At 45.0% G+C, this 16,361-nt stretch overlaps 1 long non-coding RNA gene across 1 annotated transcript in view; it reads right to left on the reverse strand.

Annotated features, from left to right (window-relative positions):
- Positions 1 to 375: 375 nt before the first annotated feature.
- The window catches only part of LOC149873044 (uncharacterized), a 28,980-nt gene continuing 12,994 nt past the window's right edge, over positions 376 to 16,361 (reverse strand). The window contains exons 2-3 of the long non-coding RNA XR_016440046.1: positions 8,104 to 8,195; positions 376 to 416 (exon numbers count right to left, since the gene is read on the reverse strand). This is a non-coding gene — a long non-coding RNA (uncharacterized LOC149873044). The remainder of the gene's footprint in view (positions 417 to 8,103; positions 8,196 to 16,361) is intronic.

Here is a 16,361-nt window from a genome sequence, read left to right on the forward strand (position 1 = left end):
GGGGGTATTTATACCTCTCGGAGACAGTGTAACAAAATTGCAAGTTGGCAGAAATTAGAAAGACCAGTCCAGTAAACAGTAGCTTTCGCGCTTCAAAAGCTCCAGAGCCTAGAAACCCCTGCAATTTGGACACTTATCTGAAATTTATTTAATTTATTCACACCTCTTGTATTTTCACCGGGAAATTTGGGGCAGAGATTTCTAGTACTTTCTATGGCAATTAGACAGTACAGTAAAAGTATCACGTAATTCTGCCCAAAAGCTGGAGAAATGTGGAAGAAACATATGTAAAACACTTTTTAAATTGATTTTTTTTTAATTAAAAAAAGCTTGAATTGAGACTTTGCTTGAAAGAATCTCTCTCTCTCCTCTGAACTCCTTTACTCTTATTTGCTCGGCATGTAATAAGCAGCAATCTATATTGAAAAGAAAAAAGAAAATAATTTAATTGACATGGTCTGTGAAAAGAAGCAAATTTTCCCAGCAATGTTCTTGAAATCCCTTGCCAAACAACTTCAAGTATTAGTATGTATTTTTTTAAAATGAATTGGCTAGTGTGTGTATGTGGAATCCTACAATTACTGATTGGAAACAGAGCACATCTGTGCATCTGTGTTGTAGCTGACTCTTGAGAAATACCAGTCCTGTGTGGGAGGAGCCTGTGTTTCTAGATTTAAGATCTATTCTGTTGTCACCATGAAATTCCTCGTGGCTACATAAAATGATGGTATGACTGTTAAGATATTCTTTGTGTCCACAGATTTGACAGCAGTACAATGCCAGCTTTAATAGTCTCTTACACACCACAACAAGGTAATGACCAAGTAGGACATAACTCTGAGATCAATTAAAAGTATTTCAACTTCATCATTACGGAGTGTGATACCCTTGTGTGTTCATTAGTTAAACTAATATGTCTTTATGAACAATGCAGAGACTTTAAAAGCATATGTCTCATTGTTGCTAAATGGTGATGATATATCATGGTAATCATTACTCAGTTGAGCATGTTCCAAGGTTACCTTGAGTAAGCATGAGTAGTAATTACTTAATTCAAATGATATTGAAGCACATGGGAATGAATATTTCCCACCGGTCCTATTTGTCACTTCAAAATAAAATGGCCAGCAGTCCTGTTTTTCCCAGAAGAGTCTTAAGTTGGTTTTTCAGCTTTGTGGAATAAAATATCCCTGTCAGGGCTGCTGGATAGCATTTAATGGGTGTTAAATGGAGTAGATATCTGTTGTGGCTGATATTACTGTGGTACAAGTTGTTTGCAAATATTTCTTGCAATTGGCTGGGCAATAAGAACTCCTTTCCTTCCTTTGCAGAGTAGGTGTACTTGTAATTAGTAATGAACAAACAGTTCTGGCATGTTTTATGTTAGTCAAGCAACATTCTAAAGAGAGGAGAAAATAGCGCCTCCTACCCACAACTACAGTACAGAGAGAAATTAAGCACACTATATATACTTCACTATTTCAGAAGATTAGGGTGGCTATCCTGGCTATCAGTTCTAAGGTCAGTCTAGTCTTTGGCATCTAGCACATGAGATATTCTGTGAAAGACATGGTGGTTGGTCAGTAGAAGTCATGTTCCATTCTTGTGCTCTTTCAGCATGGAGAAAGGAGGAATCCGGAATCAAATTCTCTATTTTTGCAAATGTATGTAAATGTAAAGCCTACTTTTATCTCTAAGATAAAATGGTTGGGGGAAGCTGGAAAGTCTCTGCATCTGAGTAAGGAGAAAACAGAAAAGTGGATGACAATCCCGTGTCCTCATATGATTACCATGCCCTTCTCAACAGTTACTAGGATGTCTAACACCTAGGTATCCTTTATCTGTTACAACAAAGGGTTTCACTTGGCCTAGAATATGGTTTGCGTACAATGGTGGATAGGCAAAGTTTAAAATAGGATTCTAGAGCCTTGTAGCTGGAGAACCTGAGCTCTCCGTAAATGCAAATGGTGGGAGGAGGGCAGTATTTCTTCTTTGGACTGACTGAAATTACCTTCACTGTTTTGCTAAGAAAATGTAAAAAGCTTTTGCATCCTTGGGTAGTAAACATGCAGCTGACATGCAAATTGATGTAATATTTAGAGGAGCTTCTTTCTCCCATTAATATAAAAATGCTAGATAACATGATGGAAGACTGAGTGGTTTGCCAGCACTCTTGGCTCAAACTAAAAGAATCTGCTAGAGTGTATTGAGAATAGAGCTCAGGGAAGGCTTTTCCACCGGGTTCAATTAGTTGATTCCCATCAAATGTTTTATTCCAGCTCTGTCAGAGGAATCGCATATTAGAGCTTTTAAAAAAAACCATTTGATTTTGGCTTTGAATGTGTCATTATCTATCCCAGTGCGCTGTTGAACAGGCCCAGAGCAGCCTGGGATGGGAACTGCTTATTCTGGGAGGCATCATGTCCCTTGCAAGCTCTTGTTTGCTTTCAGAGGAGGAAAGTACTATGATGCTCTGAATCTCATGCAGTATGCATTCCTTAATGTTACTGTTGTGTTGCTAGGTGCATGTTTAGAGTGGGCGGAAAGCAGGGTGCTGTCCTCTTCTGTTGTTGGCACCCATGTGCTTGAGGCTGCGTAGCAAAGTGTAGCATGTTTGTAGAGCCCCCTGCACCAGAAGGGTGAAACAGTGTCCCAGGGATTAGAGCAGGAAAGGAGGTGCTGTGTGTTTGATGTCCTTCTGCAGTCCTGAGATTCTTTAGTCCTTTAACCACAGGTTCTGACATTCTGTATTGGTTTCGAAGAGGAGGTTGCTGGGACTGCTATCAAATAATTTTGTTAATAACGCAGAGCTGATAACCTTAGCATATAACATTGTAAGTGTAGAAACCAATGTATGGCCTTACTACTTAACCCAAGCATACTGCTTTGAAAAAAATAATAGATCTCATCTGTTGTTTCTCAGAAATGTACACAATCCAAATCACAGACTGTTTTCTAATTTAAGAAGGGGTATTGAGAGGGGGAAAGTTAACTACATACTTTTAAAACTCCCTTCCCCCACAGAGCCCTTGTCTCACCCCAAGGCATCTCATAATTGTTTTGTATTTTATTAAAAATATATGCAAAATAGGGTGTCATCCACCCTGGCTGCCCAAACTTAGATTATAACCTTACACATTTATTCCAGTTCCTGTATGATACATGCAGTGTCCTGTTTCTACACTGTTTTTACTGAAAAAATACTTCAAAAGGTATCCTACAACGTTTAGCACAATTGAGAAAGAATAGGGAGCCCTTTCCACAGGGTTGTAGAAGCAATTAGTGCTTTTCATGCTGGTCAAAAATATGGCATTCTAATTAGAGTGTAACGATATACATTTTAAATGAAGCATTGCTTATATGAATTTGGGTTTTTTGACTAAAAATGTTTGACATGGTTAAAATGCTAAATTTTCAGTAAGAAATATTGTGAGAATTATTTTTTCTATTTTTGCAATGTTGATGAGACACTTTATCTACAATGTTTTGGAAATGGATACTAAAATAATTTGTTGACAAAACTGGAATGAACAATCTCAATAACCATTTATAAACAAGAATGGATCAATTTTGAATCCTTTGAAATGAAAAGAACTTTGGAATTTAAATTTCCCCCCACCCCACTCATTTTTCTTTTTTCAAACAAGTCTTTGTTTGATTTTATAAATAGGTGGAAATTCATTTTTTTCCTACAGCATAAGTTGTCTTGTTATTGTGAATGAGGGAAATGGAGTCTGATTTTCTTATCTGGTATCTTTTTCACATAGCCACGAAGACAATCAAAATGAGTGCCTTGCACTCAGGCAGTAAGTGCCCTAACTAATTAGGGAGTGACACTGACAACCTCCTAAAAGCCTCTTTAGTGAAATGGATGGTGGCCTTGACTTTGGTTCCTCAAGAGTCAGAGGTTAAAGCATGGAAAAATGAGATCATCCTTAGGGACATGGAAGACACCCCAGGGTCAAGTAAATAGCATAAGCTGTGTGTAGGACTTTTGTACATGACTATTCTTTTTGATAGAGCATTTACTGCATGAAAGACTCCCCCCTCCCCCTTTCTCTCTGTGTACATGGGTTAATTACAGTGATTGGAGAGAGCAAATCCCTCATTTCATGTGCACTTCTGGAACCAAATGCTAAGACCTGCAAATTATTTATAGGCAACTGAATAGACTGGAGTGCAACAGCCCAGCAATTGTCTGATTCACTGGTCACATATCTTGTGCATAGAAATATTAACAGAAGGAAACTACAAAAGTAATGTTGGAAGAAAGCATTACCTCACTTTCTATAGTGGACATGTTGGTAAATGTTATTTTAAGGCTCTGGTTTGACTTTATTTTTCATGTGCTAGCTTGCCCATTCCTTTTCAACATATGGGTCATTCCTTGGGGGGGGCGGGGCGCATAGCATTTGTATATATTTTTCCTTGATCAGACCCTCGGTTGCACATCTATGTGATTCACACTAGCTAAAGATCACCTGTACATATCTTCAGCAAATATATAGTGTTTCAAGTCCAATGTATCTTAAGGAATTCTGGGGGCAAGTGGAGGTGTTTTGTTTTTTTGGGTTTTTAGGGAAGCTGTGACAAAGAGGATAAGGTCATAGGAAACTAGGGCTAGAAGGGACATCACGAGCTCAGTAACTTACTGTGCAGGAAATTTAAGCCAGTGTGAATGCACGTGTAGACACACCCTTAGAGTTGCAAAGCTACTTAAGTACATTGTCATCTGCAATCCCTTGTGGCCAAGGATGATTACTGCCACAGATTGTAGATGAATCCACTGGTATCTACGAAGGCCAATCCTAGACTTGTAGAATCTCTGGCAGATGCTACAGGCGGTGGTTAAAGGAAGGGTTGGACCACAGATTTCTTGGTCTTGTTTCTTTTCCTTCCATTTCTGTCATTTTTCTGCCTCTAGGGTGAGGCAGTTTTCCTTAAAGTAAGATGTACTTTCTTTCACAAGGTGCTGCCATGTAGTCCTGTCTCAGGCTAATTTTTTCAAATTTGTGATGTTAATGTCATATTTCTTAATGTTTGCTTTGTGGGCGTCCTTGAAATGTTTCCTTTGGCCCCCATGTGTCCTTTGTCCTTGAATGAGTTGGGAGTATAGCAATTGCTTTGGTAAACATACATCAGGCATGCCCACACAATGCCCTGTCTTCCACAGCTGATGTAGAATAATTAACACTTCCATGCTGGTGGCATTAACATTGGTAAGACATCAGCATTTGTGTGATGATCCTCCCACTTTATTCCAGGAGGAAGCACTGGATCCCTGTAGGCCAACCAAGCTTCATAGCTATAGAGAAGGGTTGGAATTACCACAGCCTTATATAGTAGGAGCTTTGTTTGTGTCCGGATGTTGTGATTGTTGAACATATGAGCTGGCACATTGGATCCTGTACTGCATCTTCTCATCGATGTTTGCCTTCTCTGACAGATGGCTGCCAAGGTATGCAGTGTTCAACATTCTCATAGAATCACAGAAAATTAAGGTTGGAAGGGACCTCTGGAGGTCATCTAGTACAACCCCCTGTTCAAAGCAGGGCCATCCCTAACTAGACCATTCCACGCAGGGCTTTTTTGAGCTGGGACTTAAAAACCTCCAAGGACGGAAATTCCACTGTCTCTCCAGGTAACTTTTTCCAGTGCTTCACCACCGTCCTAGTGAGAGAGCTTTTACTAATATCCAATCTAAATGTCACTTGCTGCAACATGAGACCACTGCTCCTTGTTCTGTCAACTGCCACCACTGAGAACAGTCTATCTCCATCCTCTTTGGAACCACCCTTCAGATAGTTAAAGGCTGCTATCAAATCCCCCCTCAGTCTTCTCTTCTGCAGACTAAATTAGCTCAGTTCCCTCAGCCCCTCCAAGTCATGTGCTCCAGCCCACTAACCATTTTCATTCTCCTCTGCTGGACTGTCTCTAACTTATCCACATTCTTTCTGTAGTGGAGGGGCCAAAAACTGGACACAGTACTCTAGAAGTGGCTTCATCAGTGCAGAATAGAAGGGAAGAATCACTTCCCTCAATCTGCTGGCAATGCTTCTGCTAATGCAGCCTCAATGTTTCAGATTTTAGGAAACAGCGTGTGGAGCTTGCTGGTCATAGATCCCCCCTCCGCAGTAATTTTGAAGACCTCAGCTGGTATGCCATCAGGGCTAGATGCTTTGTTGTTCTTCATCTGTCTTATCACCTGGTGGACATCTTCAGGGGGTGGTGGACTGGCAAGTCCTTCCTTTACTGGATGCTGCAGGTTGAATTTGAGGGTTTCATCAGTCACTGTTGATTCTTGGTACAGGAGCTTTTTGTAGTGCTACTTCTAGCAGTTTTCGATGGACTCATCTTTTGAGGAGTGTACTTCTGTCTTAAAATCTAAGAGGGGTGAGGCCACAAGAATTTGACCTATACAGAACCTTGCACTGAAGAATCTCCATATCATGATTGTCAACAATTGGCTGGATTTCTTTTGCCTTCTCTTCCTACCATTTGTTCTTGATGTTTTGAATCTTCCTCTGGGCTTCAGCTTTAAGCTTTTGAAAAGTTCCCTGCTTCTAAATGACAAAGAATGGTTTTTCCAGTCACAGAAAGCTTTTCTGTTTTCATTAAGAAGGGTTTTGATCTCAGCATTGCATTCATCAAACCAGTCCTGATGGCGTTGGGTGATAAAGCCTGTTGATTCTATGCAAGCCTCATGGATGGTCTCTTTTAGAGCTTGCCAATCTCCCTCAACCCAAGTGTTATGATTTTCAATCAAGAAATTTGCAAGTTTCTTACTGAGATGTATTTGGAGGGCTTCACAGAGTCTATGGGTTTGAAGGCATTTGATGTTATACTGTCTTTGGGCTGAGTTGTGTTGCTTTTGATGTTTCAACACAACTGTGATGGTTGTGACTGATCTCACTAAAGTATATATGGCTCAACCTAACACATTATATGTTGATTAAGTTTAAAAGAGTGCTGCATCTGACTGAAATACCCTGAGCATTTTATTTTGGCAAATCTTCCAACCTAAGCTGGAACTCCCTAGGTTGTGGGACTTAAAACATTTAGAGCAGAATTCTAGTTCTTGTAGTGGATGACCAAAATGAAGATTGAATTAGCATTGCTCCTACACAATAGTTGGATATCTCAAACTGTGCTTTGGTTATCCACAGAGTGAAGTAGGATTCTGCCCCTAGTTTTCTAAAAACTGCAATGCTTCATAGCATCTTTATTCACTTTAAGTGGCTAACACTTTGTCTGTATACCTATCAAAAGAAGCATCTCCTGAATGCAATGCCCTCAAATTTATGTAGGTGCATCTTGCTACATCTGATTTAGAGGAAAGGTTCTTACTTCCTGAATCACCAGAATATTTTGTGGTTAATCCATCCAAGTACGTGTACTTTCATTTGATAGAATCACTGCATTTGCTATAATGAAAAAAAAATTAAAATTAAAAATGCTGGATTTTAAAAAGGAGGAGCCCCATGTTCTATTGAGGCCTGAATTGGACTGACTTTAAAATGTGTTGACCAGTCAGAAATACCCATATATGTTGGAACTTCTGAGTGCTTTGTCTTTTAGGAAAGTCAGTCCACTTTTTTGGTGTTTAACTTTAAGTAACCATTTTTGAAAACCTTGGTTTAAAATTCCTACTTGGGTCCACGTGCATTTTTGGGTTCTTCCCAGAGTATAGTTGTTTCAGTGGCCAGATCTTCAAAGATCTACTTCTGTGGCTACTTAGGCTGTTGCTCCAGTCCTCCTAGGCTTCACCCTAATTCCTTTGCAATTTCCTAAAAGAATTTCTATGGATTTTTCTTTGAAAGTATGGTTTGAACTGATTAAAAGCTAATATGTTATGTAAGAGCAGCTGAGAGACATGATCGACTGGCTTTTCTTGTATAATTTTTTATATTTCATGAGATGCATAACAACTGACAATAATATCACTCTTAAAGGAGAGATGGGCAATTATTTTGGCTGGAGGTCCACATAATGAGTTTTGATGAGCTGTCAAGGGTTGCATGGGTAGCCCTGCCCCTTGATGGGTGCCCTGCCCACTCCCTGGTTGCCATCTGGGGACTGGAAATCCCATCCCTAATCCCTGACCTTGTCACCAGAAGTCCCTTCTGCCTCCCTCCTGTCTTGTTCTGTCCCCCTGGAAGTCTTTCTTTTGGGAGGAGAGGTTGCCATCTTGGAACCTGAAAAAAAACAAACCATCAGTCAAATATGCACTATAGCATATTTTAATTTTATTTCAAAAAATAATTTTGTCCTGATTTATGTATGTTTGCTTAGTGTATATAGAGATGATTGCATAATAGCTCAAAAATAGTCTTACTCCTGCATATTGTGTGTTTGGGGGAGTGTGTGAGGGAGTGTGTGGGGTGTGGTTGGGTGTGTGTGTCTGTGTGGGAGGGTGGTGGGGGTGTGGTTGTGTGTGGGGGTGTGTGTAGGGTATGTTGAGGGTGTGGGTGTTTGTATATGTTTGATGTTGGAGTGTGTAGGCAGGGTGTGATTGTGGGTTTGTGGGGTGTGAGTAAGGGTGGGTGGGTGTGGGACCCACATGTCCCCCCATGGTTCACAATCCCCACCACTGGTATCAGCAGTGGCAAGTGACAGGTCCTCAGGGTGCTCATAACCTGCACAGTACAGCTGCCTGGCAGCATGCAGATCTAACCTGTTCTGGGAGCTGTACATGGCAGCAAGAAGCAGAGCCCAGCTGGCCCACCTCTGTTGTGTGGCAGTCCCCACAGCAAACTTGTAGTTCCTGGGACTTGCATGCCACTGGAAGGAAGACCTGCATGATGGAGTAGGTGGCCTGTCCCCACTCTTTGCCACCATGTGCAGTTCCTGGGACTCCGCTGTGAAGCAGGGGTCAGGGCTCCTTGCCACTTCTGTCAGAGTCCTGGGAGCTGCATGTGGAAGTCAGGGAAGGCAGCTGGCTCCATTGCACAGGGCTCCCACCCAGTGGTGCACGAGTCCCAGGAGCTGTATGTGAGCTGTAGGGAGCTATGTGTGATGGAACTGAGCTGACCCTAGCTCCATGCTCCAGGTGCCCCCATGTGCGTGCCTCTAGCCCCAGGCTCCAATCAGCTCCAGCCCCCACACTGTCTGCTTTTACCCAGCTGCAGCGTCCCCTGCCCTCCCCCCAACCACTGCTACTTCCCTACCTGCTGCCCAGAATGAACGTTGCAGCAGCGGCATGAAGTGGAGGTGCTGGAGGCCAGGGAAGCCAAGCAGGCCCTGGTGGCTGCAGCAGTAGCAGCAGTGGCCCCATCTGGAAGCTGTGGATGTTGGCTGAGGTGGCGCTAGAGCCAGGGTGGGGCTGGAGCTGGGGTGGAGACCCTCCAATGCGCGAGGGTGGAAGCTAAGTGTGTGGTCTTGGTAAGGTACAGTTAGTTGTTGGGCACTCATGGGTCAGATAAAAATTACCTGGCAAGCTGAATCTGGACCATGGGCCATATTTTGTCTGACCCTGCTCTAAAGTTACAGAAACAGAAACCCTGACCCCTGCTAAAAGCAACAGTTATTACAGGATTTCCTTTATCAAGTTTCAAATAATGGTAACTATATGGATTGCTGGTTGCCTCAATTATAAACAAATGAACGCTGGCAATTGAGAAACATCTTTATCTCCTGAACTCTCTTAAGGTCCATTCCTACAACTGACCCTATACTGGTACAATAACAAGTCTGGGGACTTATGTAAAGATTCGTGTCTTACATTGCTGGACAGCCTATTGTTTCAAAGTTGTTTTCTTATGCAAAAACAGAAAACAAAAAAAGAGAGAGGAAAATTAAGGTTTACCCTATGCAGAGATTTTTAATAGTAAAGAAAATAATTTTGCATCTGCCTTGTATTCTTGCTTCAAACATACATAGCTTCTACATATTACAGTTCTCATGGAATATGCATTAATGGCATACTTGAACAGTGTAAATGACATTTTGTTAACTACTTGGTGAAAATTGAATTAAAATTCTATGAACTGGCATATCACAACTCATTTTTTTCAGGGGACAAATTGTCTTTTTATATTTAAAAGACAACCTTCCCCCTGACCAATACCCAACAGGACTGATTTGCATCCCTGATCAGCTAGGAAAAATTATGGTTAACTACGCATTAGGTGATGAATTTAGGATGTTTTGAACTATTTATTTGCAGAGCTATATTTTTAGGCTTTTTACATTCTTTAATTTTATGATCATAATTTATTGCCACTTAAATCCTATAGTAATATATATTTTATGGCCCTAACTAACCCAATGGCTGTGCCTCACTGGCTGAGCCTCATGGAGAACAGGCCCAAACTGTCCTGGCCTACCCAGATAGTGTATGCCTTTGGGCAGGAGCCATAGGTCCCAGAGCTGCATGTCCTGGTCCTGTCCAAAGGTCCACTAGTGGGCCATACAATGCTGGGTCAGGCTCAGCCCATTCTCCCTGCAGTGGCAGCGCTGCAGCAGGTATGGCTTAGCTGGCTGCTGCAGCCAGCACTGGGGGCTGTGTGCTGTATGGGGAGGGGAGGAGCAGGGTAGGTGTGTGTGGTTCCCCCCATACCTCCCCACAACCCCTCTACCCCCCCACACAACCCTGCCACTCCCCACACATAACCACCCACACACCCAACACCCACAACCCCCCCCCCACTAGAAACCACACAGCCCCCTCACCCCCAGTGTCTGCTTACCTGGGACAGCTCCTGGGGCCAGGTCACACCACAGTCTTGCTCTACTTCTGTTTGCAGGTATCAAATTTAGAGCCCACACTGCAAATATACAGTGTGGGGAACATTTTTTCATTCTCAGTGTGCCTCTTGTGGCATCTCAAACTGGTTTGAGGTGGTGCAACAGGCACTTGTGTGCTCATCTGGATGTGCCTATTATGGCCAAAACTAGTTGGTAAAGACTTGCCAGCCTAGAGCTGCATGTTTTGATAAAGGGTAAGCCAAAATATTTTAGCTTACCTAAACCACTAATTGAATGATTGATTAGCAGTTGGAGGGTTTGTTTTCTTTTAAATTTTTCACATTGCTGCACTTCCTGGTGTCATTTAGGACCAGAAGTGAAAATAATAACATAACAATAAAAAAGCAGCTTGTCTGACTTTTCTGACCCTTTAGAAATGCTAATAGAATTGAAGTCTGTGAAAGGACTCAAGGGCAGTAGGATCAGATTCGATCTATCTAGCAAGTTAATTTAGGTGCTTAAGTATGATTCTATTCCATAAAGCTTGAGTCCTTAGAAAATGATTAATATAAAAAAATGAACAGGGTCTATGTCACTTTGCTGCTTTTCTGTAATCCAGTCAGTCATAGGTTAGGTACAGAGATTCAGGAAAGATAAGGAGAGGTCAGATTGCATTAAAAATGGTCACCTGATCTACCTTTGTTTGCCCAGGTGTGGGCCTTATATTTAGATCCCTAGTTAGGTTGATCTAAGTGCAAACTGTACAGAAGTTCAGGACAGTTATATCCATCTAAAAATGACTGGCCTGATCTATGTTAACTGTAGTTTGGAGGTAGTCTAATTTAGATTGGGTCTGGAGAGACTGATCTAACTGAACTTCTGTATATTTGCCAGTGCAGCCCCAGGATTGGGAAAGCCCAGCTGCCAGCCCCAGTGCCAGGGCTGCACTTTTCCTATGCCCTGTAGCAAAGTCCTGGCCCTGAGGGCCCAGTGACTCCTCTCTCACCCCGGGTCCTTGGGGTACCTTCCTTTTTTAACCAAAAGTGAGCCCCAAGTCCTCAACCAGGCAGTCTTAGTCGTGCCCCTCAGGCCTCAAACCTTTCCAGCTTTTGCCCCATTTCTCTAGCTATGCCCCCCTCATCCTAAGTCCTCAGCTTCTGGGCCACAGTCTCATTTTATCCTTCTTGGGCTCTGGGTTCCTGGCTTTGGACCTGTACTTCTTGGGCACTTCAGTCCCCTGGGGTGCTGGATCTAGGCAAGGCTGCTCTCTTACGTCTTATCCTCCTGGGGTCCCTTACTCAAGCAAAACTGTTTGTGTAGCACTCAGTTTCCTGGATCCCTGACCCAGGCCTCATGCTGCTCATCCCCCTTACAGTCCCTGACCTTTACAGGGCTCTATGCACATTGCCACTCAGGCAACCGTATGATACCCATGCCTCCCTTCTAGCCATAATCCATTCCTCTAGTATCAACTTAAACACCATGCAAATATAAGCAGTTGTTTTCAAACAAAAAGGACACCTGTAGTTTGGGTTTATGCCATCCCATAAACCCTACTTCCCTTTGGGCTTTCCCCTCCAAGTTCTCATGGCTGGCTTGCCAGGTTATCCCTTTCAGCCCCACTCTCCCTGGAGCTCCACTTCCTGCAGCATGCAGAGCCAAACTGTCTGCCTTGCCTCAGGCCATGGTCATATATGCCTCTAAGCTCCACCCCTTCTGATCATGTGGTGCTCCTCACACACACAGGCTGGCCTGTGCTCCTCTGCTGCAGCTCCACAGCCAGCTTGGCATCCTGTACTCTCCACGTAAAGTGACAGGGGCCTCCAGCTATTATTAGGTCCCTGGCCCCTGCTCCCAGCACCAAATGGACAACTCCCCTCTGCAAACCAGCCAGTCCCCACTCCACCCCGAGCCTACCACATCCTGCTTGCTCAATCCCCAAGCTGTCCTTGGTGGCAGTTTTACTGGCATTTACTGGTGCCAGGAGCCAATGGAAGTAAGTTGGTGTGGGGGAGAGGTGGGTGGAGTTGGAAATGAGTTTGTTCACTGGGGAGTTGTTCAGCTGGGGGTGGGGTGGGTCATGGAGCTAAAAATAGCCTCTAGTATGGGGGGAGGAGAGAGAGCACCCCATCCTGCCAAAACCACACCATGGAGTTGCCGGCTCTGCTGATCTGCCCACGTTTCTTCCAACCCCAATGTACTTCAGTCAGGCTCCTGGGACCAGTGAACCAAGTAAAACGTCACAGGAGTGGTTTCTGAGATTGGAGGTAGTTCAGCATCACGATAGTCATAGAATCATAGAAAATTAGGATTAGAAGGGACATCAGGAGATCATTTAGTTCAACTCCCTGCTTAAAGCAGGACCACCTCCAACTAACTCATTCTAGCCAGGGCTTTGTCCAGCCAGGCCTTAAAAACCTTCAAAGATGGAGATTCCACCACCTCTCTAGGGAACTCATTCCAGTCTTCACCACACTCTTAGTAAGGAAGTTTTTCCTGATATCTAACCTAAACTTCCCTGCTACAACTTGATACCATTGCTCCTTGTTCTGCCATTTGCCACCACAGAAAGTCTAGTTCCATCCTCTTTGGAAATACACTTCAGGTATTAAGACTGCTATTAAATCCCAGGCCTCCCTGATCCCTTCCCTGCCTAACCCCACCCCCTGCCTGCCCCTGAGCTCCCGATCCCTTCCCTGCCTGGCCCTATCCCACCTTGCTTCCCCAAGCCCCTCTGATCCCTTCTCTGCCTGGTTCCACCCCTTGACTGCCCACCAGGCTCCCACATTCCTTCCCTGCCCGGCCCTACCCCCGCCATCCCCAGTCCCTGTTCCCTTCCCTGACTGGCCCCACCCCCTGCCTGCCCCGCAAACCTCTGAATTCCTTCCCTGCCTGGCCCATCCTCCCCAGCCCCCTGAGGCCCCGAAGCCCTGCTCCCCCACCCCAGCATCCTCACAACAAAAAAACAAACAACTCCCCCAGCACTTACTGGCAGTTTCAGCTGCTGTCTGTGTCAGTGGGACCCCAGCTGCTCAGTGTGGGGCAGGGAGACACCCCATTGGGCCTAGCCTGGGCCCTGCTGACCTGTGCTGCCTGGGAGTGTTCTTCCAGGAGGCCCAGGAGTCCCCACAGCTCCTGATTCAAGGATGAGTAGAGGCTTTTTTGTTCTTTTTTTCCCGTTTTTTTCTTAAGTGCCAGTGCCTGGGGTTGGGGAGGACAGCCATAGGGGCCTGGGGGTGCAAGTGGGAGATGGGGCTGGGTGGGGCAGCCATTGGGGGGCTGCAGCAGCTGGTGGGGGATGGGGCCAGGTGGACAAGCAACTGGGGGCCTGGGGTGGGGCATGTGGGCCCTGTGGAGGGGCCATTTGGCCCCTGTTGGGGGGCCTGTTACCCCTGTGGGGAGCTGTAACCTGAGGGGGGCTATAGCCCCTGTGTGTGGGCTGTAGCCCCTGAGGGGGGGCATAGCCCCTGAGGGGGGCCATAGCCCATGTTGGGGGGCAGCAAAATACATATTCATGTGTTCATGAATTCATGAAACATGTATTTAGAGTTCACTTTATTATTATGATAGAGACACTGGTAGTCTTCCAAATTGCTTTAACACTGTAGATATATCAATAAAACATTTTCTAACTGATCACTGTCTCTCTGTTTCATTCTCTCTCTCTCTCTCTCTCTCTATTGTGGTCTTTTGTTTTAATTGTGGAGGAACATGGATTTTGGGATATTTTACAGAGTGACTTTGGGATTTTTTTTATCAGGAACTTTTCAGTTTTCCAATAAGGAACACCAGTATTCGTGCTAAGGAGGCCAGTGGCATGACCCAGCTGGCTGTGGCTGACCTCCTGGCCAAATGGGGCCAGAAGGACATGCTTTGACAGTTCAAAGCAGGCCACCACACCTGGAACATCTTCTGGGCAATAGCTGCCTAGATCACCAGGCAGGGAGCACACATGGCACTAGTGTGGCACAGAGGCCAACTCTGCAGCCACACAGAGTGCAGTCCTCATCCGAGTCTGGTCAGTATGCATCAGGTCACAGCCAGGCAGCATCCCTCACTGCCAGACTGCTGCAGTGGGTAAAGGGTGCAGGGAAATCTTAGGGGTGCTTCAGCAGTCCAGCTGGCATAAGGGGTAGTGTCCCTAGGTACCAATTGGATGGGCCCCAGAAGCTACTTGACAGAACAGCTTTTTGTACTGATGGGGCCAGGAAAGGGCAGCTTTCTATACTGCTGAGGACAGCATAGGTGCTGGCTCTGGGCTCTAGCTCCCCCTGGCTACAGATCTGGGAGGAGCCAGGCAGGGTTATTTTGCCTCAAGTGGCACAGGTCCCTCCACAACAAAGTGCATGTCCAAGCATGTACACTGAGGCAAAATGCCCCAGCTCGAATTTGCACTGCTTCAGTTTGAGCTGCTGCAAGTGCATGTGCTCGAATTTGTGGATACAGCCATTAGGAGTAGCCCAGTATAGGGCTGCTCCTGCCATGCTCTGCCTCCCTGAAGCAGCCAGGGAGAGCTTCAGGCTCCTCGAGGTGGTAGCCTGGGGCTGGCAAGAGGCATGGGGATTGTTTCAGTGCACAAGAGACCAGGAGAGCTCTGCCAGCTGCTGCAGCAGCTATCCCCTGGCACTGTACACATCAGGAGCAGGCCTGATGTACACAGGACTGGAAAATAGCTACCCCTGCAGCAGGAAGTGCTCTCATGGCTTCCATGCTTATAGGGACACAGCTACCAGTGAGCCCCCTGCTGGGTGGGGTTTCTCTGCTTAGCAAGGGGTTCACCAGGAGCTGTCCTGGCTGTGGGGTAGCTGGTGGCAAGCCTCCTTCCTGGGTTCCCAGTGCCTGCCAACCCCCAAGAACAACTCTGTGTGGCATGGAACTAGAAACCTAGGGCCACTCATCCTCCAGAGCTGCCAGTTCAGAGAACTCCCTGTTCCCTGTGGCTTCCTGCTGCCTAGGCTGATGGGGAGCAAATTTGCTTCTGGTCAGCATCTACATGAATGCTACTACACCGTAACTATTGTGCAGTTAGTCTAGGAACTATGTTTACAGGCACTAGACTAGGCTAACTGCATAGTAGCCTAATTTACTGCTCAGTAAATGCCCAGCATGTGTAGACAGTGACACATTACTGCACAGCAGATTGCTGCACAGTAAAAGCATCTTGTGTAGACACACACACACTGTTGGCTTATATTCAGCTTATTCAGGGCCTTTTCTGCAGAACTACTGCTTAGCCAGTCAGTCCCCAAGCTGTTTTGGTTCATGGGATCATTCCGTCTCAAGTGCAGGAATTTGTACTTGTCTTTATTGAACTTCATGAGACTTCTTTTGGTTTAACCCCCCCAGTTTATCTAGGTCTCTATAAATCCTAGCCCTATCCTCCAGCATATCTACCCCAGCTTTGTGTAATCTGCAAACTTGCTGAGGGTGCAACTCCATCCCATTGATGAAGGTACTGAACAAAACCAGCCCCTGGACCAGCCCCTGGGGCACTTCACTTGATACCAGTTGGTAATTAAACAGCAAACCATTGATTCCTACCTTTTGAGCCCTACGATAGAGTCAGTTTTCTACCCACCTTACAATTCATTCATTCAACCCATACTTTCTTAGCTTGCTTGGGAGAATGTTGTGGGGGACCTATCAAAAGCCTTGCTGAAGTCAAGTTATATCAT

The sequence above is a fragment of the Crocodylus siamensis genome, chromosome 1 (genome assembly GCF_052110815.1).
Source record: "Crocodylus siamensis isolate JL-2025a chromosome 1, ASM5211081v1, whole genome shotgun sequence".
Classification (NCBI taxonomy): Eukaryota; Metazoa; Chordata; order Crocodylia; family Crocodylidae; genus Crocodylus; species Crocodylus siamensis.